The sequence below is a fragment of the Monodelphis domestica genome, chromosome 3 (assembly GCF_027887165.1).
Source record: "Monodelphis domestica isolate mMonDom1 chromosome 3, mMonDom1.pri, whole genome shotgun sequence".
In the NCBI taxonomy this organism is placed as follows: Eukaryota; Metazoa; Chordata; class Mammalia; order Didelphimorphia; family Didelphidae; genus Monodelphis; species Monodelphis domestica.
In genome coordinates, this window is record NC_077229.1 from 259442251 (window position 1) to 259468387 (window position 26137).

Here is a 26137-nt window from a genome sequence, read left to right on the forward strand (position 1 = left end):
CCAAGGTTCAAATCTGGCCTCATACACTTCCCAGCTGTGTGACCCTGGGTATGTCACTTAACCCCCATTGCCTAGCCCTTACCACTCCTCTGTCTTGGAGTAAATACAAGACAGAAGGTAAGGGTCTAAAAAAGAAAAGAAAAGAATAAATTTGAACTTCTAGGATAAAAAGGTTTCTGGGACATTGTAGAGAAAGCCTGAAAGGAAAGGCAGGCATGGAGAGGAATGCAACCATTATTCTTATATATCCTCCCTTATATTAATGCCTAGTACCTTAATATAATTTTGTGAATTAACATAAATTAGCTTTTTTTTTATTAGGGAGATATAGAAAGAATACTACTAGTACAAACATATTTCCTAATACCTGGAAGCATACTCTGCCTTATGTTATCTCTTAGTCCTTGAGGAGATTGGGCTCAAGTTAAATGTAGTATTTACAAAGCAGTTCACTCTTAAAAAAAAACAACAACAACTTTAAATTATAATCATTTTCCTCTAAGGAAGATTTACCTATGTCTAAAGATGTTTTGTTTGTATCCCAAATATTTGGTAGATTATCTTAGTATTATTATTATCTTTACTATACTATGAAGATATAAGATATTGGTATTTGGTCTCCATTTATATTTATTGCTTTTCTTCATGTTTCTTTTAATGATTACTACTTATATTATGTGTTATGGTCCATAGTCTTTCTGCCCTTCTACATTTATTTAGGCATTCTTTACACTCTAGCCCATGATCAATTTTCTTACAACTTTGCCACCCTTATTTGTTGAAATGGATTAAATAATACTAGAAATAAAAATAACTCTGTTATGCATAAATTGTTATTCTGGGTTAGCCAATCTTTTGAATTATTTGTGCTAGTCTATTACCTAATCTTTTATTAAATAAGATGACATTTAAAGTACTTTCCAAACCTTAATGCATTATATAAATGTTATTATTATTATTATCTGTATGAATACCTGTTTTATGTTACAAAAATGCAGAGGCAAATGTACTTTTAAAGAAGAATCTAGTATTAAGAATGCCAGCCTTTTAACATTCTAAAAACATAGCATTGTGAAATTGCCTAGGTAACCACCAATAAGTATGGAGTTCCAACAATGTTGGCATTTAGTTCTAGAAAGGAAGACTAGGTGGCAATGACGAAATAGAAACAATGATCAGTTGCTGAGAAAGATTGTTTCAAACTCACAACTTGACATTTTGACAATAGAAAATGAGGTTTGAAATTACTTTTTGGTAAAATGATTGGATAGGAATGAAAGCAGGCTTGTAGTAAGTTGTAAAGCAGTGGAGTTGTACTACGGCCAAAAAATAAAGGCATATCAAAAAGGATAAGAAGACTTAAGTTGGAAAGTTCAAATCAACCAAGATACCTGTGGCATTGTGTAAATGTGAACATGACACAGAGGGTATGTTATTCCATTCTTAATTACTTTGTTATTTAAGACAGTTTTATACCTTTTGGTCTAAAGACTCAAAAATAATTTTTTTATTTGTAAGCAATTTATTATGGTTTAAAATAAATAATTCCCCGAAGATGAATATCTCTTCATAATGAGAAAATGTTCTGTAAGCATTCCTTCCCATTAAGGATCATTGTGCAAATTATAGAAATCTCTTATTACTAATATACCTCTGGGCCAACAGATAATTTTCACTTTTTTTTTCATTTTTTAAAATCAAAGGACAAATCTTGACCTCTGAAATAGATGCTAAAACATATCTTCCTCTTCTCAGTAATGTGAGGAGAGAAATATGTATATTGAATGAGAAAGATACATATGGTCTGATATTGTTGGTTGATTTTTATTCTTTTTTTTCCTTTTTCCTTTTTTTTTTCTAACAAGGGAGGGATCAGTGTTGGGTCAGGGGAAATGACTGGTATAAGACAGAAGACATCAGTAAAACTTTCTGAAAAAAAGAAAAATGATGGGCAACTTTATATATATATATATATGTGTGTGTGTATGTGTGTGTGTGAGAGATCATTAAGTTAATATATGTAAAGTCCTTTGTAAACCATAAAGTGATATATAAATACCAGCTATTCTTTTTTGTGTATTATTTATATTCTTTATAATTCCTTAAGAATTATATTCTTTGGGCGCAGCTGGGTAGCTCAGTGGATTGAGACCCAGGCCTAGAGATGGGAGGTCCTAGATTCAAATCTGACCTCAGACACTTTCCACCTGTGTGACCCTGGACAAGTCACTTGACTCCCATTGCCTAGCCCTTACCACTCTTCTGCCTTGGAACTAATACAGTATTGATTCCAAGACAGAAGGTAAGGGTTAAAAAAAAAAGAATTATATTCTTTAAGAAATTTATATAAATACATTTTTAAAGAAAGAAATATGTGTACTCTTTAAAAAATACACTTTAAGATTGGATTGTACTTTCTGAGGTACGCTGAACACAGCCTCTGAGGCTGAGATACAACAGAATACTAGATTGATATTCTGCCTCTTGTGCTAATTTTGGCTTGACAATTAACTCCAATTCTCTACCAGCCAGCAGTGTACTATTCATATGTGAAATCACAGTTTATAGCAATGGAGACAATCTGAATGATATAGATAAATTTACTTTCTTTGGCAATAGACTTCAGAGGTATATACAGAGATGATCAGCTTGAGGCATGCATTGCCAGAGCTAGCTTATTGTTTGGGAGACTGAAGGAAAGTGTGAGAGAGAAGAGATATGAGGCTGCCTACCAAATTGAAGGTATACAGAGTTGTTGTACTGGCCTCATTTTGGATATCTTTGAAACCTGAACTGTCTACCAGCACCATGACAGCAAATTGGATTGCTTCAATTTGAATTCTTAGAAAGATTTTGAAGATTACTTGGTAAGATAAGGTACAAGACACTCAACCTGAATGGCCAAAAATTCAAACTCCATGGCAGAATATGCAACTCTTGTTATAAATAAAAATTAATCATGGAGACTTTATACTAAACTTATATGTATTTATTAGTGATGAGAAAGAAAGGAAGGAAGGAAGGAAGGAAGGAAGGAAGGAAGGAAGGAAGGAAGGAAGGAAGGAAGGAAGGAAGGAAGGAAGGAAGGAAGGAAGGAAGGAAGGAAGGAAGGAAGGAAGGGGGAGAGAGAGACATTCTAACTTAAATTTCCTGGCAGAGGTTGCATATCGTAGTTTCTGAATTTGGTGGCTGGATCCAATGACCTGCTGTCCCTCTTTCCAGAGATGGCTTACATAGATAATTACTGAATGCCTTCAAGAGTCCATTCCTTTCACAAGCTCCAAAAATGGCAGAGAAAGAGCCAGCCCACTTCACTCACTGGCACTCAGTTTAAACCCTTTCCTTAAGATTTTCTAATTGGCCAGCATTTCCCTTCAGTCCTCATGTGTCACATTCCTTGACTGCCTTGGTCAGGAAGGTCACCTGCCATGCTGGCAAATTAAGACATATGACTCTGTGAACCCTATTACATGAGACTTCCCAGATCTGGTTTGGGGTCCCCACCAAACATTCAATCCACACACTCCAACGGGCTGTCCATGTTTTTTGAATGCCAAACATACATTTTGTCTAAAAGACTATTTTATAGAGAACTGACACAAGGCAAGTACTCACACAGAGGTCAAATACAAGGACTCCCTGAAGAACTCTGGTATTGATTATGAGCCATGGAAGACATTGGTACAGCACAGCCTGGCATGGTGTGCCAGCAGAAAAAAAGGCACTGTGTTCTGCGAACAAATCAGAATTAGGGTAGCTCAAAAGAAATGTGAGATGAACAAATTTAGATACATCTTCATCCCAAATATTCATATCAGTTATTTGTACCTAACCCATGGGAGCACCTACCTAGGATGAATTAGTCTGATCATTCAGTCAGTAGACACACTGTTTATTGACCCCAACAAAGTGATGCTATTTTGGTCTTCTCTGAGAATGAAGGACAAAAACCAACCAAAGTTCTAGGCACTAGCATAGCTAAGTTACAGAAAGGCTCATTATTATTAAGCTGGCCATTAGGAAAGTAATTCATTGGCCATGGCAATCCCGTTAAGCACAGAAAAATAAAACATGGCCCCCATTCCTATGTGATCTTCCTTTTCTTCTGCAGAGATAGTAGAAAAATGACTGAAATGGAGGCAGAGGGTGCTAATCACAGTTTTCATACTATCTAAAAACAATAATTTACTTCACCACATCATTTCATACAAATCTTCACATTTTTCTCTGAAACGGATCTTTTCACAATTTCTTGGAGCATGATAACTTTCTATTTCATTCATATGCCATCTTTGTTTATACATTTCCCAACTGATAAAAAGCCTGAACCTTAAATAATACAGTAAGGTTTCTTTATTTTTAAAGAGCTATCATAATTGTTTTTGTTTAGAAGACTTTAGAAGAGATTTTTAAAAAGATGTAAATGTATTGATGGTACTCTAATCCTAAAATCCTTGTTTAACATCTTATGGGTTAATATATTACTATATTACAATAATAATTAACATTCTCACTGTAAATGAAATCAAAAGTCAAAAGGAAATTTAAGAGAAATGGACGGGTTGTTTTTGGAGAGTCCAGTAAAGGAAATGACTGAATTAAAAAAAAAACAACCCTAAAGGCAGTGTGGCCTAGTGGATAAAGTATTGGATTAAGAGTTAGAAAAAACAAGGTTTAAACATGCCTCTTGTACTAGGGAGATGTAAGACAAATTGCTTAAGCTTTCTAAGCCTAAATTTCTTCATCTGTAAAAATGAATAGGTTTAGTTAGATAGTCTCTAAAGTATATGCTAGCTACAAATCTACAACATAATAAGAGAAAAAGAAAGCATCATCCTATTGGACACTGCATCATCTTACCTTATAGAGCAGAGTAGAATAAATAGAAGCCAAAATCCTATAGACTCCTTAAAAACCTCATACATGTATATACTTTCTGAAAGTACCAAAAGAGGCATCAGAAGATACTAGGTATAATGACCACTAAATGACTATACTAAAAATGAAAATGACTATATCTTAATAGACAGGAAATGACTGGTTATCAATGTAAGAGTCATTTCCAAATCAGCAGTTTATGTGGAATCTTACCATTGAATTATTAGAGGAAAAATAAAATATAATCTGTGATATTTAAAATAGTTGGTTTCATAAACTGTTACAGATAAAAGAGTGGTTGGCTTAAATTGTGACCTCAGAAAATATGGTTTCAAGACAGTGTCTTGTTTTAAATCAAATATAAGGTGGTCGCCAGGGGGAAATTCCCAAATATTAAATGAACCCAAGTCAGCTGGGTTTTATAGAGATTTCAATTAATAAAAATGAGGAATTAATGAAAGAGAGAGAGAGAGAGAGAGATAGAGAGAGAGAGAGAGAGAGAGAGAGAGAGAGAGAGAGAGAGAGAGAGAGAGAGAGAAGAAATAATGAGAAAAAGGGCAAGACCAGCCTAGGCCAGCATGAGCCAGCCTAGGCTGAAAACCCTAAGAGAGAGATCAGTCAGTCTTTTATCCACTCACCACAAGATTTGTCCAAGCAAGATTCTAGTGTTCAGAGAGATACCAGCTGCCTCCTCCAATTCAGCTTTTCCCACCTGAATCTCCCAAGACCTCCTTTTTGACCTCCTTTTAAAGGGAATTTTCTCCTATGTCACCTCCCCTAAGTTCTCACATCTACCAATCACAGGAGATGTTTTCCAAAGGACAGACCATTCTTAATTCATACCTGAGTAGACTTGAACTTTTGATTAAGTTCACACCTGAAAAAACATCTGAGTAAGTTCTCACCTCTTTACTCCTTGTAACTTCACAAGTTGCCTGACCTTTATAGGTACTTAGCACCCTTTTGTATTAAATCTAAAAATAGGCACAGCTTAAGAACTTTTGCCTTACTATAAGTATGGGTTTAAGTATTTTTCATTGTTCAACAAGGAGTTTCTTCCCCTAAAGCATGCTTAAGTAGGGGTGGAGTAGAGGTCTCACATTCCTGATCTAAGTTCTTTCATTGTTTAAAATGGGGAATGGTCTTAACCAAATCTTATGAAGTAGGGTCTGAGAATTTTTAAGATTCACAAATCCCAACTCAGAAGCAAAGATAATGATGAAACAAAGATTTGGCATGCAATTGAGACAGTTCCAACTTGATCTATTCAAACAAATGTAGTAAGGACATGAGTTTTTACAGGGCTATTACTTACAATCACCTCCTTTCAAGGAGTATTTATGTGAGTGAAAGATAAAAATAAACATAACAATGATAGTAATATGGATGGAGACTATGAAATGATTAAGATCCAAGAAAAGAATCACAGATTTTTTGTGAGCGATTTGACCAACAATACATCAGCAAATAAACAATAAGTAAATGGTAGAGTCCTATATATTTGCTTGTGGAAACAGAAGGATTTTTGATGCTAATTTTTATATGTCATTGACAAAAGAAATCACTACAAATTTTTCTTAAGGTCCCCAACATATATCATTCAAGACAGTGGTAGAAATTGTATCAAGTATCACTTTGGCCTATAAAAGTTTAGCATCTATGAAATATCCAGAAAAATATAACCTATATATAATTATGTAATTATATATTTTATATAATTATACATAGATATGGAATTCTATATCAGAAGCTTACCATCTTCACAGATTAATAGATGATAAATCCTTGTTCTACAATTTCACTCAAAATATCCTGGAGAACTCAATCAATAGTATACTAGAACTAGATAATTATCATAGAGCAAATATTGATCTATAAAAATTTAAGAATTACATTTTAAATAAATGTCTCAATTCCAAATATATATGCAATCTAAGCTACATAAAACAACAACAAAAAAAACTCTCAAAATATAGAGACCAGAGATGATCAAAATCATGTGGAAACAGGATGAGGTACATATTTTTCCTATTGTTCTGTCTCTTACTGCTACTGCTGTAAACAGATAATGCTTTTAGTGAGCCTACAGAAGATGAGCCTACTCCCTTTTTCTCTTTTTTTTTAAGTGTTTTCAACATTTTTTCAATTAACAATATTTATTTTGTTTCTCCCTATCCCCAAGAAAGGAAAAAGAAAAGAAAACCCTTGTAACAAATATACAAAGTCAAGCAAAAAAGTTCGACACTGGCTGCATCCAAAAACGTAGGTCTCCTTCTATATCTCAAGTCCATCATCTCTCTATTAGGAGGCTGACACTTTGAGGCCAAGACCTATGTCTGCTTTCCTTTATATCTCATACTTAGCACAGAACTTGACAGATGCAATAAATCCTTAAATAATGCTTTTTGACTGTTTTCAAGGGGGTAAGGAGTGAGAAGGGGATCAGTCTTAGATTCTCCTCTAAGATCTCTCCTTCATGGTGCCAAGAAGAGTCTCTTCTACAAGATTCAGAGAAATAAACCACTACTCAGATCCCTTGAAGCATCAAGGGAATTCTCTAGTCTCAATATCCCTTTAATATCAGGAATACCAAACACAGTGCCTGACACAGAGTAGGCACTTCATAAATACATGTTTATTAACAATGCTTTGTGCCCAAGAAATATTGTATTGCTTTCTAGACACTGCTTGCCAGTGCCCTTCCAAACTTCTTGTAAGGTTGTTTCATTTATTTTATTTGTATCCCCAGTGCCTAGTGTAGTGTCTAGGATATAGTGGATCTCAATACTTGGGATTCTTGTTTGTTTTTTAAACCCTTACTTTCTGTCTTAGGAACAACTCTAAGACAGAAATGCAAGGCTAAGGAAATGAGGTAAAGGAATTTTCTCAGGGCCACACAGCTTGGAAGTGTCTGAGGTCAGATTTGTATCCAGGTCCTTCCAATTCCAGGCCTGATAGTCTATCCACTGTGCCCCCTAGCTAACTGGCAAAATCCTTGTTAATTGAACATAACTCATGCCCAAGAAATTTTGCAAAAGTTATTCAAGAAAAAAATAAAATTACAAAAGGAAGTTGGCCAAACATATGAGTTAAAAACAAACAAACAAACAAACATGAACATCCCTGTACTAGCATCCATGGAATATTAAAAAACAAATAAAAAACTTACAACTGTAGAGCAATACCTATATCATGTTATACAGATCCTCAGTGGAGAATTAATTCAAGTTTGATGAGATAAGATTTACAGCTGGAGGAACCTAGAGGTCAACTAATTTACCCCTCTCATTTTATAGATGAAAATAACTAAAATATAGTTATCCAACTATATAACCAGATAAGTTAGGTGACTTCCCCAAGGCTGCCCAGGGACATGGATAAAAACTGCATAGGTTCAGCAGGTGCAGTATACCAAAGGAGAAAATATCAACACTGATAAAAATAAGAACCAATTGAAGTAAATGCCTTATAATAAAGTCCAGGAATTCAATAAGTATATCTTTTCAGCATATCTACATGGGAAACCTACCAATAGATTCCTTAATTTTGCTTGAAATATAATAGATTAAAATAATTTCATTTGAACCATCATAATGGGATTGGTTCTGAATTATCACTTTAATTTGTATGAATATTTCAAATTTTAAATTTCCATAAAGACAAATGTAAAATTCTTTAAGAGGCAAGCTCTATAATCAGAACTAGCTAGTTCTATTACTCATGTTTTCATAAAAGAAAAAGGTCTAACTTTTAGGTATTTATTTTAATAGAGCCTATTATAATTATGGAAATGTAAATTATTTACTTTGGGGATGCATTATGTAATCATTAAACTATTTGCATGATTTTTAGACTAATGTGATCTTGGAATTGATTTTTTTCTCTTTCCAATGCTATTTATAGAACTGCTCTCAGGACAAAAACATGACAGTAAGCCAAAAATGTACATCAGGAATCTTTTAGTTATTTTCATTAAGTTGGATTCTTCTTATAAAGACATATAAACACAAATGTTTCCTAATAACATAAGAATGGCTTAGTAGTGTCATAAAATATTAACATTTTAATATAGACTGCACTGTAATCTTCTGAGTTACTTCATAAATAAAAGAAAAATGTTGGACTTTTTAGTGTAATGTTATGTGATATATTTGTCTTTTATATTTTGTAATGAAAAAAAAGATTTTTTAAAAATTTTATAGTATTTTATTTGATCATTTCAATGCATTATTCATTAAAAACAAAGATCATTTTCTTTTCCTCCCCTCCACCCCCTGTAGCTGACACGTGATTCCACTGGGTATCACATATGTTCTTGATTCGAACCCATTGCCATGTTGTTAATATTTGCATTAGAGTGTTTGTTTAGAGTCTCTCCTCTGTCATGTCCCCTCAACCGCTGTAGTCAGGCAGTTGCTTTTCCTTGGTGTTTCTACTCCCACAGTTTGTCCTCTGCTTATGGATAGTGTTTTTTCTCCTAGATCCCTGTAGATTGTTCAGGGACATTACACCGCCACTAATGAAGAAGTCCATTACGTTCGATTATACCACAGTGTATTAGTCTCTGTGCACAATGTTCTCCTGGTTCTGCTCCTCTCGCTCTGCATCACTTCCTGGAGGTTGTTCCAGTCTCCATGGAACTCCTCCACTTTATTATTCCTTTTAGCACAATAGTATTCCATCACCAACATATACCACAATTTGCTCAGCCATTCCCCAATTGATGGGCATCCCCTTGTTTTCCAGTTTTTGGCCACCACAAAGAGCGCAGCTATGAATATTTTTGTACAAGTCTTTTTGTCCATTATCTCTTTGGGGTTCAGACCCAGCAGTGCTATGGCTGGATCAAAGGGTAGACATTCTTTTGTCGTACTTTGGGCATAGTTCCAAATTGCCCTCCAGAATGGTTGGATCAATTCACAGCTCCACCAGCAATGAATTAATGTCCCTACTTTGCCACATCCCCTCCAGCATTCATTACTTTCCTTTGCTGTCATGTTAGTCAATCTGCTAGGTGTGAGTTGTTTTGATTTGCATCTCTCTGATTATAAGAGATTTAGAACACTTCTTCATGTGCTTATTTATAGTTTTGATTTCTTTATCTGAGAACTGCCTATCCATGTCCCTTGCCCATTTATCAATTGGGGAAGAAAAAAAAAAGATCTTTAAAACTTTGTTTCTTTTGGAGAAATAGCTCTTTAATATTCAGTACTTAAAGGAGGATCTACGGTTTAATCACTATGCATGCACCCTTCACTTTGTGTTGTGTGATGGTCAGGCTAGTGAGAACTTTGCTATGTTGGTCCACAGTTAATCCATATACACTTGAAATGCCTGTCATTCTTTAGTGGATTTGTACTCGCATCTTGTTCAATTTGGTGGCATTTGTTGGTTTCCACTCCACTGGATAGCCCTCAAGAAATCTCCACATTGTGAAGAGACATCAGATGTGGACTGTGGTGAAGAAATTGTCATTTAGTCACCGTTTTCATTATTACCAGCTTTTCCCTAAGGAGAATCATCATCCAAGTGAATTGTACCATTATAGAATGTATCCAAGGGCTCTTTATCATTCTGGGGGTAATGGACTTTCTCTGGCAATCAATGCCATAGATAATGAATTACAAAGGAAACCAATTATATTAAAATCCAAGTATCAAAATACATTTTTAAAACAGCTTCACATACCCCATATTAAGAATTCCTAATATACATGACCCAAGGTCATGTAATAAATTGGTGAAAGATTTAGAACAAAACCCAAGATTTCTTGATTTCCAATCCTGAGCTCCTGGTTCATCTTGAGAAGATTTTCTATATCATAAATAGAAAAATGATTTGCTAATTTCTTTTTTTCCATTTTCCATTTTATTTTCATTTTCATATAAAACACACTTCCATATTGCTCACTGCTGTAAAAGCAAACTCATACATAACCAAAACCCCAAAATACATTGATGTGAAAGACAATTCCAACAGTTCTTTCTCTAGAAGTGGATAGCTTTTTCTGTTACATCTTTCAGGATTGTCCCAGATCATTGCATTGCTGAGAGTATCACAAGTTTTCACAGATAATCATTGTATGATATTGCTGTTATTGTGTACAATGTTTTCCCAGTTCTGCTTATTTTGCTCTGCATCAGTTCCTGCAGACCTTTCCAGTTTTTTTCTGAAATCATCTCACTTATTTCTTATATAGCACAATAGTATTCTATCACCAACATGTAACACAATTTGTTCAGCCATTCCCCAACTGACAGACATTCCCTCAATTTCCAATTCTTTGCCACCACAAAAAGAACTGCTATAAATATTTTTGTACAAGTAGGTCCCTTCCCCTTTTTTATTATCTATTTGGGATACAGACTTAGTAGTGGTATTACCAGATCAAAGGGTATGAATAATTTTGGGCATAGTTCCAAAGTGCCCTCCAGAATCATTGGATCAGTTCACAACTCCACCAACAATGCATTAGGGTCCCAATTTTGCCACATCCCCTCCAATATTTACCACTTTCTTTTACTACCATACTGGCCAATCTGATAGGTGTGAGGTGGTACTTCAGAGTTGTTTTCATTTGTATTCCTCTAATCAAGAGGGATTTCAAACATTTTTTGATTATTTATGGTTTTGATCTCTTCATCTAAAAATTGCTCGTCCATATTGACCATTTGTCAATTGAGGAATGACTTGGATTCTTATATATTTAACTTAATTCTCTATCAATTTGAGAAATTAGACCTTTATCAGGGAAATTTGTTATATCATTTTTTCCCTAGTTTGCATTCCTGGTTGCATTAGTTTTGTCTGTACAAAAGCTTTTTCATTTAATATAATTGAAATTATTCATTACATCTTAAAATACTTTCTATCTCTCTTGTTCATAATTTCTTCCCTTCTCCAAAGATCTGCCAAGTAAACTATTCAATGTTCCCCTAATTTAGTTATGGTATCACTCTTTATATCTAAATCATATATCCATTTTGACTTTATCTTGGTATAGGGTGTAAGATATTGGTCTATACCTAGCTTCTGCCATATCATTTCCAATTTTCCCAGTAATTTTTGTTAACAAGTAAGGTCTAACTCCAAAAGCTGGGATCTTTGGGGTTATCAAACATTAGATTGCTAAGGTCATTTACCCGTATATATTGTGTATTTAATCTATTCCACTGATCTACGATTTTATTTCTTAGCCAATACAAGCTTGTTTTGATGATTGATGTATTATAGTAAGTTTGAGATCTGGTAGTGTTAGGTCACCTTCCTCACATTTTTTTTCATTAGTTCTCTTGATATTTTTGACTTTTTGTTCTTCCAGATAAATTTTGTTATTATTTTTTCTAGTTTTAGAAAATAATTATTTGGTATTTTGACTGGTATGGCACTGAATAAATAAAGTAGAATTGTCATTGTTATTGTATTAGCTCAGTGCAATTAATATTTTTCCAATTGTTTAGATCTGACTTCATTTGCATGAAAAGTATTTTGTAATTATGTTTATAAAATTCCTGTGTTTGTCTTGGCAGATAGATTCCCAAATATTTTATATTGTCTAGAGTAATTTTAAATAGAATTTCTCTTTCTAACCCTTGCTGGTAGACTTTTTTTGTTGGTAATATATAGAATGTTTTGATTTATGTGGATTTATTTTGTATCCTGCAACTATACTAAAATCATTAATTATTTCAACTATTTTTTAGTTGGTTCTTTAGGATTCTCTAAGTATATCATCAGATCATCTACAAAGAGTGATAGTTTAATTTCCTCATTACCTACTTTAATTCCTTCAATTTCTTTTTCCCCCCTTATTGCTAAAGCTAGCATTTGTAATACAATTTTAAATAATAGTGGTGATAATGGGTATCTTTGCTTCATGTCTGATCTTATTGGGAAGGCTTCCATCTTTTCCCAAATGCAGAAGATACTTGCTGAGGGTTTTAGGTAGATACTACTTAGTCATTTTAAGGAATGATCTATTTATTCCTATACTTCCTAGTGTTTTTAAAAGGAATGGGTGTTGTATTTCATCAAAGGCTTTTTCTGCACCTAGTGAGATAATCATGTGTTTTGTTAGTTTGGTTATTGATATGGTCAATTATGCTGACAGTTTTCTTAATGTTAAACAGCCCTGCATTCTTGGTATAAATCCCCCCTGGTCATAGTGAATTATTGTTACAAGGGAATCACTTTAAAAGACTGATATATATTAATTTAAGGTCGCCCAGGAATCAGCTATGTAATTTCTAAATGAAAAACTCAAGTCAGCCGTCAGCCTTTTTTGGAGTTTAATTACAATAGGAGCAAGAAAGGAATTAGAGATAGAGAGAGAGAGAGAAAGGGGAGAGAAGGGAATAGGGCTTAAATACCCCTTCTGTTTAGGCTGGGCCAAAAGGCCCAAGCCCTTAGATAGCTGGGGCAAAGAAAAGAGATCAGTCCCTATTACTCACGTGACCAAAATGGAGAAACAGTCTCAGAGGCCCCCACCTTCAGCTTCCTCCAGAGCAAGCTTCCTCCGACCCCAGGAACCACCCCAACCAAAAACTCAACTCCCTCCAGTCTCCAGACCCTCCTATCTTTAAGGACACCATCCAAGTTGCCTCCCCTCAGTCCTCACATCTACCAATCACTCTTCATCAATTTCCCTGTCAATGGAGGCTCTCCCTTAACCCAGGACCGCCCAGAGATTTCTGGCTTTTGCACATGTCTGTTGAAGGTCATATTTTCAAATGATTAAATCTATACTCCTTTGTTACAGCCCTTTCTAAATCCTGTTAACTTGTGTATGGTAGAGATTGGAATAATTAAATTTTGATCTAGGCTGCAGCCCTTACTCAATCCTATTAGGACTGAATAGGGTGGAGATTTATTCCAAGTATCTCCATTGTATCAATTCTAAAATCAATCAAGACTCAAAGAAATTCCTGTTCTATGCTTAAGCATAGGTCAAAGTCCTTTCCATTGTTCAGCAAAGGGTTTCTGTCCTAAAGTAATCTTAAGAAGGGAAGAGAAGGAACCTCCCATGCCAATGGAGTTCCCATTCCAATAGACTATCAGTAAGAAATTTTCCAAGTATGAAATATCCCAATGGTGAAATTTCCAACATTTATAAGTCTAAGGAAATTTGAGGTTTACATTATCCTTGTGTATATTGCTATAGTCTCCTTGGTAGTTTCTCATTTAAAGTTTTTGCACTTATATTAAATAATGAAATTGGTCTATAATTTTCTTTCTCTGTTTTTGCTCTTCCTGGCTTGAGTAATAGTACCATATTGGTTTCATAAAAAGTATTTGATAGAATTCCTTCTCTGCCTATTTTCTCAAATTGTTTATGTTTTATGGAGATTAGTTGTTCTTTAAATGTTTGATATTGGGGGCAGCTGGGTAGCTCAGTGGATTGAGAGCCAGGCCTAGAGATGGGAGGTCCTAGGTTCAAATCTGGCCTCAGATACTTCCCAGCTGTGTGACCCTGGGCAAGTCACTTGATCCCCTTTGCCTAGCCCTTACCAATCTTCTGCCTTGGAGCCAATGCATAGTATTGACTCCAAGACGGAAAGTAAGGGTTTTAAAAAAATAAAATTAAATTAAAAAATAAAATAAAAATTAAAGTTTGATAGGATTCACTCAGTAATCTCTCTGGTCCTGGAGATTTTTTCTCAGGGAGTTCATTATTGGCCTGTTTAATTTCTTTTTCTGATATGGTATTATTTAAGGATTCTATTTCCTCTTTTGTTAATCTGTACAATTTGTATCTTTGTAAAATATTCATCCATTTCACTTAAACCATTAGATTTATTGGCATATATTTGTGCAAAAAAAGCTCCTAATGATTATGATTGTTTTAATTTCCTTTCATTGATGGCTAGTTCACCCTTTTTATTTTTTATACTGATTATTTAATTTTCTTCTTTTTTTAAAAATCAAATTAACAACTGTCTATTTTATGGTTTTTTTCCCATAAAACCAACTCCTAATCTTATTTATTAATTAGTTCAATGGTTCTCTTACTTTCAAATTTATTAATTTTTCTAATTTTTAGGATTTCCAATTTAGTCTTTAAATGAAGATTTCTAATTTGTTCTTTTCCTAGTTTTTTTTTTAATTGTATGCCTACGTAAGTCATTGATCTGCATTTTCTCTATTTTATTGATGTAAGTGTTTAGTATATAAATGTTCCCTTAAGTATTGCTTTGGCTGTATCCCATAAATTTTGATATGTTGCCTCCTCATTGTCATTCTCATTAATAAAATTATTGTTTCTATAATTTCTTTTATCTGCCTTTTTTAGCAATTGATTATTTAGCTTCCAATTAATTTTTCATTTGTCTTTCCATGGAGTTTTATTGATCATAATTTTATTGCATTATGATGCATCCATTATTTCTGCTTTTCTTCATTTGGCTGTGAAATTTTTATGCCCTAATAAATGGTCGATTTTCATATTGGAGCCATGTACTGCTTAAAAGAAGATATATTCTTTTCTCTTCCCATTCAGTTCTTTCCAGAGATCTATTAATTCTAACTCTTCTAAGATTTCATTCATTTCCTTTACTTCTTATTTATTTTTACATTTTATATATTCAGATCTGAAAGGGGGAGGTTGAAGACACCCACTAGTATTGTTTTACTGTCTATTTCCTTCTGAAGTTCATTTAATTTTTCCTTAAAAAATTTAGAGGCTATACCATTTGGTGCATATATGTTTAATATTTATATTACTTTATTGTTCATAGTACCTTTTAGCACGATGTAATTTCCTTCCTTATCTCTTTTAATCAGATTTATTTTTGCTTTAGCTTTGTCTGAGATCATGATTGCAACTCTTGCTTTTTATCACTTCAGATGATGTACAATATATTCTTCTCCAGCCCCTTACCTTTACTCTATGTGTGTCCCCATGCCTAAATGTGTTTCTTCTAAACTATATATAGTAGGATTCTGGTTTTTAATCCACTCTGCTATTTGCTTCCATTTTATGGGTGAGTTTATCCCATTCATATTTACAGTTATGATTACCAACCATGTATTCCTCTCAATTTTTTTTCCCCTTTTGATCCTGCTCTTTTTCCTTTCATTCCGTCTCTCCTCAAGGGTGTTTTGCTTATAGCATCTTGCTACTTTTCCCTCCCTCCTATTACCACCCACCATTCCCTTGTCTTATTCCCCTCCTACTTCTCTATAGGGTAAGATAGGATTCTATACCTTAATGAGTATGGTTTTTATTTACTGTCTGAGACAATATGATGACAATAAAGTTTAAACATTGCTTGTCACCACCATCATCCTTCCCTCCATTATAAGTGTTTCATGCCTCTTTAGGTGAGATAATTTACCCCATTCCATCTCTCCCTTCCCTTTTCTCTCAATGCAATCCTCCTCTTTTCACCCCATGACTTTTTTTTTTAAACCCTTACCTTCCATCTTGGAGTCAATACTGTGTATTGGCTCCAAGGCAGAAGAGTGGTAAGGGCTAGGCAATGGGGGTCAAGTGACTTGCCCAGGGTCACACAGCTGGGAAGTGGCTGAAGCCAGATTTGAACCTAGGACCTCCCGTCTCTAGGACTGGTTCTCAATCCACTGAGCTACCCAGCTGCCCCCACCCCATGAGTTTTTAAATATATAATATCACCCTAATCAGCTTACGTCCCATACCTTCCAATCTATGCATACTCCTCACTGCTCTACTACTGATAAAAAATTTTAGGAATTACTACTATCCATGTAGGAATACAGTTTGACCTTAGTGAGTCCCTTAAATTTTATCTTTTTTATTTACCTTTTTATGCTTCTCCTTGGTATTGTGTTTGGACATCAAATTTTCTGTTTAGGTCTTATCTTTTCACCAGGAATGTCTGGAAATCTTCTATTTTATTGAACGACTATTTTTCCCCCTGAAAGAATATACTCAATTTTGTTGGATAGGTGACTCTGGGTTGTAATCCCAGATCTTTCGCCTTCAGATCCTTTAATGTGGAGGCTGCTAAATCTTGTATAATCCTGACTGTGGTTCCATGGTATGTGCATTGTTTCTTTCTAGGTGCTAAAATTATTTTCTTCTTGGCTTGGGGTGCGGGTCCTCTTGACTTTAACTATTATATTCATTGGAGGTGTCATTTGTGGATTTCTTTCCGGATGTGATCTATGGATTCTTTCAATTACTATTTTCCTCTCTTATTCAAGAATATCAGGGCAGTTTTCTTCAATAATTTCTTGTCTTATGATATCCTGGATTATTTTTTATCATGGCTTTCAGGTAGTCGAATAAGTCTTAAATTATCTCTCCTAGATCTATTTTCCAAATCATTTGTTTTTTTAATACCTTCATGTTTTCTTTTTTGTTTGTTTTATTGTTTTTTGATGTCTCATGAAGTCATTAGTTGCCCAATTCTGATTTTTAAGAAATTATTTTCTTTTGTGAGTTTTTGAGCCTCCTTTTTTATTTGGCCCATTTCTTCTTGCATTACTTTTATTTCTTTTCCTCATTTTTCCTTTGCCTCACTTAACTGATTTTTGAAATCCTTTTTGAGCAGTTCTAGAAGAAGAGTCCAATTCACATTTTTCCTTGGAACTTTGGTGTGTTTGCTTTTCTTTCAATATCCTCTTCTTTGTCTATGCCTTGCTCTTTTTCTTCACAAAAATTTTCTATAGTTAGTTTTTTTTTAATGTTTGCTCATTTTCCTAGCCTTTTTCTTGACTTTCACTTTATTTTAAAGGCAGCCTCTGTTCTCAGGGAGGATAGTACACTCTCTTGAACTTCAGTTCTTGCATGATTCTACTCTTAGTCTTTCTAGGTTTCTGTAAGTTTCAGTTCTTCCAAGGTAGTATAATGGCCTGTGGGTGGGAGCTATGAGAGCCACCTCCCAATGCTGTGGGTTTCAATCACCCCCTTGAAACTGCTGATGGCTCAAAGTCTAGCCTTCGGCTTTGGTAGGGACATTTGGTCTCATTATGGCCTGATCAGGTTGGGCACACTGTGGACTGTTTTACCCTGGGGTTCTGACTTGAGCTTTGGTAAGGGCTGGCTAGGTGGACTCCTACAAGCCAGCATCCTGGGGACTGTCCTTGATGGGGATCCAGGAGCCTATATCTGGGTTTACACTGCCACACAGACTACCTTAACCTGGGATTCAGATCCTCACCACAAGCTTGGGCTGGGATTCTTGACCTTGTGTGAATCTTAAAATTTCTCAGACTTGTGAATGTTAAAAATTCTCAGACTCTACCTTAGACCATTTGGTTAAGACCATTCCCCATTTTCAATAATGAAGCTACTTGATCAGGAAAGTGAGAACTCCACCCATACTTAAGCATACTTTAGGGGAAGATAAAGTTGTAAAACTCCTTACTGAACAATGAAAAGTACTTAACTCATACTTATAGTAAGGTAAAAGCCCTTAAGTTAGGTCTATTTTTAGATCTAATACAAAAGGGTGCTAAGTACCTATGAAGGTCAAATTAATCACTAAAAGGTCAGGCAACTTGCAAACTTGCAAGGGGCAAAGAGGTGTGAACTTACTCAGAAGTTTTAGTCTACACAGAGAAGTTGAGAACTAAAGATGTGAATTAAGAATGGTCAGTCCTGTGAAAACATCTACTGTGATTGGTAGATGTGAGAACTTAGGGGAGGTGACATAGGAGAAAATTTTCTTTAAAAGGAGGTCAGAAAGGCCTCTGAAGGAGGTCAGCTTGCCAAAACTGAATTGGAGGGCTTGGTGGCTGAACTTAGTGGAGCTGAGGAGCTAAACTGGAGGGTCTCTCTGAACACTAGAATCTTGCTTGGGACAAATCTTTTGGTGAGTAGATTAAAGACTGACTTATCTCTCTCTTAAGGCTTAAGCCTAGTCTAGCCCTTTTCTCATTATTTCCTCTTACTCTCTCCCTTTCATTAATTCCTTAGTTTGTATTAATTAAAAATCTCTATAAAACCCAGCTGACTTGAGAATATTTAATATTTGGGAATTTTCCCATGGTGACCACTATATTTTTTATTTGAAACCATATTTTCGTGGTCACAGTTTAAGGGAAACACTCTTTTGATCGTTACACTTGCTTACCCAGATCAGGCATGCCGCATTGACTGCCTTGAGCTGGACCTGTGGACCCCACTTCGGGTTTGCTTGGAACTTTATAGGGTGTTCATTGGTTGCCCTGTTGTTGGCTTGGGCAGGGTCTCAGGGTCTTGATGTTGGTTTGGGCCCAGGTTCAGAACTTGGAACAGTATATGTGGGGTTGGGGTAGGGATGGGTTGCTGTTGACTTGCTCCTTACTCCTTGTTGTAGCCTCTGACAGCTGTACTCCCTTCTCACCTCAGTAACCCAGACACTCTCTGCCTACCTTTCAAGTTGTTTTCTGCATGAAAGTTGTTTCATTCTTTCTCCTTGTTGGTTCTTTCACTCTTATATTCTTTTGTGATATTTTTTAAAGATTGGTTGAAAGGGATTCTCATGTTGGTCTTGAGCTTTCCTACTTCTACTCCAGCATATTGGCTAGTTACTTCCCCCTTTTGCTTCTTTCTAAATTGTATTATATGTAGAGCACATCTGACTATAGCTATAAGACAATAAAAATGAATTTAAACTCTTCTAATTTTTTATTCTTATCTAATTCTTCTAAATTATTGTTTCTTAGGAATATGACAAACTAAATTATAAATATGTTAAACTAAACTATAAATCTTATGCTCCATTATGTTCTACTCAAAACTTATCATGATTTGGAACCCTTGGGTCATTATAGGTCCAAGTTAGAATGACTTTGTGGGCCCTGAGGTTCACTAACTGTGTCTATCTTCAAAGGATCAGCATAATTGATTGTTAGTTGTCTCCAAAGTATTAACTACTTAGGAAAGAATTTTCAAACTTCAGGACCTACTTCTCTCTTCATTTCATTCCCTAATTAATTGCTTAATACAGTATGCCCAAAGGAGCTCCGATGTGATTGGGTATATGATCTGCCCAAATTATTGTCAATCAGTCAGTGTATAAGGAATGGTATATTAAAATGAACTGATATGTCAGCATACCAATTGCTATATTTTAGTGTTTATTTGAAGTTAATCTTTATGTGGAAGTTTAAAATTATTCAGTTCCTATTTGGAAACTGTCATCTATGACCCCTATCAATGGCATCATTACCTGGGTATTTCGAAGGGGCATGTATGGGCAGAAGATTGGAGGTTGAGGTGACTGTAATGGAATGAGCTGAAATGGTAGTAGAATAGACCAGGAGGAGGTGGAGTAGAGGAGGAATGTGTGGAGGAACTATCACAAAGAAGGGGAGAAAGGGCTGGAGGGCTGGTAATACTAGAACCCTACTCTTATCAGACCACGAATAAAGAAAGAATAATAGAAGGATAAAAATCAGGAAACAGGAAGGAAGGAGGTTGAGATAAAGGAGGCACTGAGAGTCTCCCTGGGGGACTGAGGGAAGGATGGGCTAAGAGAAAAGGGATAAGTAACAGGAGGGAAAGGAGGGATAACCAGAAGAGAGTATATATCAAGAAGTAGGGGGATACTCTTATAATCAGAGAGATGCAAATCAAAACAACTCTGAGATATCACCTCACACCTAGCAGATTGGCTAACATGATAGCAAAGGAAAGTAATGAATGCTGGAGGGGATGTGGCAAAATGGGGACATTAATTCACTGCTGGTGGAGTTGTGAATTGATCTAACTATTCTGGAGGGCAATTTGGAACTATGCCTAAAGGGCACTAAAAGACTGCCTTTTGACCCAGCCATAGCACTGCTGGGTTTGTGCCCCAAAGAGATAATAAGAAAAAATACATGTACAAGAATATTCATAGCTGCGCTCTTTGTGGTGGCAAAAAATTGGAAAATGAGAGGATGCCCTTCAATTGGGGAATGGCTGAACAAATTGTGGTATATGCTGCTGATGGAATACTATTGTGCTCAAAGGAATAATAAAGTGGAGGAATTCCATGGGAACTGTAACAACCTCTAGGAAGTGATGCAGAGCAAAAGGAGTAGAACCAAGAGAACATTGTACACAGAGACTGATACACTGTGGTACAATCAAACATAATGGACTTCTCCATTAGTAGCAATGCAGTGATTCTGAACAACCCGGAGGGATCTATGAGAAAGAACACTATCCACATTCAGAGGGAAAACTGTGGGAGTAAAAACACCAAAGAAAAACAACTGCTTGATTACATTGGTTGAGGGGATATGGTTGGGGATGTAGACTTTAAATGAACATCCTAGTGCAAACACCAACAACATGGAAATGGGTTCTGATTAAGGGCACATGTAATTCCCAGTGGAATTGTGCGTCGGCTATGGGAGGGGTGGGAAAAGGGGAGGGAGGAATAGAACATGATTTTTGTAACCAAGGAATAATGTTTGAAATTGACCAAATAAAAAAATGTCAAAATAAAATTATTCACATTAAAAAAAAAGTAGGGGGATAAGATAAGGGGACAAGGGAGAGACTCTTAGGACAAGACAGTGGAAGGACCTTTAGAATCAAATTCATATCAAGAAGTAGAAATGAACAGTTGTGTGGATAAGGAAGGGGTTTTTGGAAAAATGGGACAATTTGGAACTAAGAGGGAAAGGGGAGAAGATAATGGAGGATTTGGGGGAGGGGATATGAATTGATTTTTCTTTTTTTGAAAATTTTATTTAGTCAATTTAGAACATTATTCCTTGGTTACAAGAATCATATTTCTTTCCTTCCCTCCCCTTCCCCCACCCCTTCCTATAACCGATGCACCATTCCACTGGGTATTACATGTGACCTTCATTAGAACTTATTTCCATGTTGTTGATGTTTGCACTAGGATGTTCATTTAGAGTCTATATCCCCAAAGAGGTGATGTGAATTGAAAAGGTGTTGGTCAAAGGAAATTGGACATTTTAGGAGGGAAATGGTGGAAAGAAAAGAGGAGAGGGATAGTGAGGAGGAATGGATAAAAATGTACAATAACTATCATATTGAATGTAAATGGGATGAATGGAATGAATTCATCCATGGGAAGAAAATTGATAGCTAAAAGGATAAAAAAACCAGGATCTGACAATGTGTTGTTTATAAGAAACACACTGGAAATGAGAGACACACATAGAGTGAAGGTAAATGACTAGAGCAGAATATACCATATTACAGTATGTAATATAGACTATTCAGCTGATCCAGAGAAGGCAGGGGTAGCTGTCATGATCTCTGACAGAGTTGGGTGTAAAATGAATATAACTGACCAAGCTGGGAAGACTTGGTTTTGGAAAGAATATGATCCTAGCAACAGATTGTGTCTGCTACCTAAGGCCCAATCTAGTAAAATATGGTCCTGGCAAAATATGTTAACTGAGAACCAGATGATCAAATTAAATGCTGATAGAAACATGGAGAAATAGGCCTAATATTACATTGCCGGAGCAGCTATGAATTGTTTTTAGAAAACAAGATGAAAATATACATTAAGAACTGTAAAGCTGTTCATGTTCATTGACCTAGGGATCACATTGTGAGGGTCAGGCCCTAAGGACATTATTGAGAGGGTAAAAAGCTGTGTATGTATGAAAAACTTTATTTATAATGACAAAATTACTGGAAATAACACAGATGCAATGATTGGGAATAATGGCTGAACAGATTATGATATTTGAAGTTCATGGATTGTATTATGTCATTAGAAATGACAAACACTGGAAATATAAAGAAAAGGGAAATATATGAAGAGATGAAAAGATAAGAATACATTCTATGATTACATTTAAAAAAAATAACATTCTTAGTCTTGGATCATTCCCACCATGTTTGGCTTTTTTCATCTCATGTGAACAAAGATGGAGAAAATCACACAATCACTAGGTCAACTACAAATGAATGCCTTATAACCTCAATGAAGCTCTCACTGCTGCTAGGCTCTCCTTCCTTATCAGCTCACTATTCCACTCTCCAAAGAGGCTCTTCTAAACCTTTCCATCTCTCCTAAAACTTCATTCTCTCAGCTGAGAACCTTGTCTCATATGCTGCAGAAAAAATCAAGGCCACAATATGATGAGGCCTTAGTCCTCTAACCTCTACTTGTTCAAGCATTTCCATTTCATCTCAACTTTTCCATCAAATTACCCTCTTCAATCCCACTCTATCACTTATTTTAAGTGATTATTTCCTCGTGTCTACAAACATGTCCATGTCTCCAGGCTGAAAAAATTCTCATTTGATCCTCCCTTCTCTGCTAACTATGATCCTATCTCTTCTCCCTTTATAGCTGAACTCAAAAAGGCCATCTATAACAGGAACCTCCACTTTCTCTTTCATTCCTTAACCCCTTAAAATCTATGTTGGATCAATTTAGACTGATTTTGACCAGTCACAACTGGTCTGAACTAGTTTATAACAGTTTTACTGGTTTGAACCAGTTTTTGTTACCTTTCCATTTTGTTATTTTTTCCTATTCTTATAAAGGAAACCAAAAAGTTATGATTGTTATATCTGCATTCCCCTCTATTTTTTCATCTTGCCCATCTTCTTCTCTTTGCCATCTTTCCTTTCTTTATAAAAGTGAAAGAGGAGTTTAATAGTAGTCATAGGTGTGATATATTTGTTTTGCTTTGCTCTAATGACAAGATTTTTTTCTTTTTCTTCTTTTAATTTATCCTCCTTAATCTATTCTCCAACAATGGAGTTGTTTCACTTTGCCTTTGTAATATTTCTACTATCCCTCTTAAAGTCCTTTCTTGTCTCTACTTATTTCCCTATTGAATTTAATGTATAAATATAAATATCAATGTTAAATATTCACATCAAGCTGGATTATGAGACTTTGTTTAACACTTCCTTTGTCTGATTTAGATGAAAAGTGAATTTCATATGATGCACATTCTACCACAGATCCCTCAATATTTCTCATGTATCCCATTCTCTCATTTTCCTTTTCTTCTGCTAATGAAACCATTCTATAAAACTATATTAGATTTCTCTTTCACTTTTAAAAACATTGGTTTTCTGATAATATACTTCTTTTTTCTCTTCCTATTAGAATGTGATATGATTTGTCATCATCCCATCCAGTTATTTAATTGTATTATTTACTTGTTTCTCATGACTCCTGAATTTTCATTGCAAATGTTCTATTTAGTGCTAGACTTGGAATGTTTGGACATGCTCTATTATATGTTATATATATATTTATGTATACATATAACATAAAGGTTTACTCAGTTTGACCAAATAGGTCAATGATAAACTTCACCTATTTGGAATATAGTATTGGCCAGGACTTTGCATGTTGTTTCTAAAAGTTCTTATTATGTCAGCTCGGTAAATATTATAAAGTAAATTGCCTTTTAGGCCATTTAATTCCATGGTACTTCATAACTAGAGTCTATTTGTGAAAATAGTCCTTTTCAGGTTGTCCTGATCCATAGATAATAAGTTAATTAATAATATATAATAACTAAGTTAGGGATTTATATGATTCAGTGTAATAGAAATGTTTCACTGGAGCCTTAAAATACATGAAAGCACATAGCCTTTTCTTAGTTTCAGTTACTTCATTTGTAAAATGTAAAATAAGTACTGTAGTTTTAAGGTTTAAGTGAGATAATGCATTTAAAAGTGCTTAGTTAATTGTAAAGTTTCTTATATTGTAAGGTAGTGGTAGTTCTTAACATTCTTTTTATTATCACAGAGCAGTGAATACATTTTTAGGATGTTTTTTTGCCCAAATAATTTCAGTCATTATAGAATGCTTCCAGGAACTAGATAGTTGTTAGTAGTTTGGAAAGTAGCTGCCAAGTTGTGCATCCTAGGGACCCGAATAGTGTTGAAGACATCTACCATTCTTCCACATTGAACAGCTGAATAGATGAAAGAACTGTACCATTCTGTATATCTTTATGAAAGAACTGAATTTTGGGTAGCATTTGTTAAAGGTACACAATGGAGCTATGATAACTCATATATGGGGACTGAACTCCATGACCCAGCTATTAAACACATGGGTTTCCATTTTTTCTCCTTCATTGCTTCTGTTGTTCCCTATATTTACTTTTTGATAACTGTATAAACCAGGGTTATAAATGTTATGTATTAGGTCTAATAGTGCCTAATAGATCCAGTCTGATTTAAATATCAAATCCCATATGCCACCTGCTTGATATATGGGAAGGGCATAACCAAAGAGAAACTACTGTGTATATTATTCATTTCTAATTAATTGAATTTAGCACATGCCACACAAATAAGCAACCTCGAAGTTCTTTGATTTCCATTCCTCTTATTAGTGATCTGGAAAAATGTTTATTATGGCTTTATTATATGATTTGTAATTTTTCTTTTAAGAACTGTTCAATTATATTCTTTGACTTTATCCACTGGGAAGTTTGGTCTTGGAAATTGGATCAGAAATATCTGGTGCAAAGATTTATTTTCTCCAGTCTGAAAATGCTTTGTAAATAACAAAGTAAACACCATGGGGCCTTTATGTGAGCAATTTAAAACAGTGTAAATTTAATAATAAAAAATCAGATTGCATTATGTTTGAAAAATTCAAGTATATCAAGGTGTTCCTTGACAATAAAAATACATTTTTTTAACACTTATATTCATCCAGTAATATACTATATGGCAATGAATGCCCTATGAACATTACAATCTCAAAAGGATCAAAAATTTAGGTCACTTAAAAGTTAATGGAAAGATATATGGCAATATAATAATAATGAATTTTATGCAATGAGTTGGATAAAGGGTTAGTAAAAAGATAAAGAAACCCCACAAAAGGAGACTGATCAGGCACATAATGAGCATAAGGAATAAAAGATGGAAAATCTCAATGATGTCAGTTAAGTTTTAAAATACCAAAGGAAAGATTCCCTAACATTGGCTGTATCCTCTCTAGTAGAATTATTAAATGACACGAGTAAGAACTGCACAGGTCAAGAAGGCTTGTATGAGTCATGATCTTGTTTAGTCTTTCTTCTGGTCAAGGCATTTATAATTTCCATCAGTGTACTTGTTTTTTGCCACAATGGATTCCAAGTTTGAGACCCAGGCCCGTGTACCTATATATCTTTGTACCTACCCAGAAAGAAACATAGTACTTTGCACAGATGCTTAATAAAGGATTAATCAATTCATTCTTACCTTATACCTTAGCTCTGTTTTGGTATATTTGTAAATTTTATTTCCATCTCATATTTTTTCATTCACTTCTTTTACCTTCTTAGGTCTATTTGCTATCACCAACTATGTCTTGCAACCATCTTAAACATGCCCAAAACTCAA

General features: G+C 34.9%; 2 protein-coding genes across 5 annotated transcripts in view; one reads left to right on the plus strand and one right to left on the minus strand.

Annotated features, from left to right (window-relative positions):
• RAB31 (RAB31, member RAS oncogene family) overlaps nucleotides 1–26137 on the minus strand; it is a 261556-nt gene that overhangs the window by 230637 nt on the left and 4782 nt on the right. The gene's annotated exons all lie outside the window — the stretch shown is intronic.
• PPP4R1 (protein phosphatase 4 regulatory subunit 1) overlaps nucleotides 1164–26137 on the plus strand; it is a 111613-nt gene continuing 86639 nt past the window's right edge. For 3 of the 4 annotated variants that reach the window (XR_008917667.1, XM_016431687.2, XM_016431688.2), the window contains exon 1: nucleotides 1165–1427. The gene's annotated coding sequence lies outside the window, so the exon portion shown is untranslated. Of the gene's footprint in view, nucleotides 1428–26137 lie in introns of all 4 variants that reach the window. The other variant, XM_016431689.2, reaches the window with a different exon arrangement.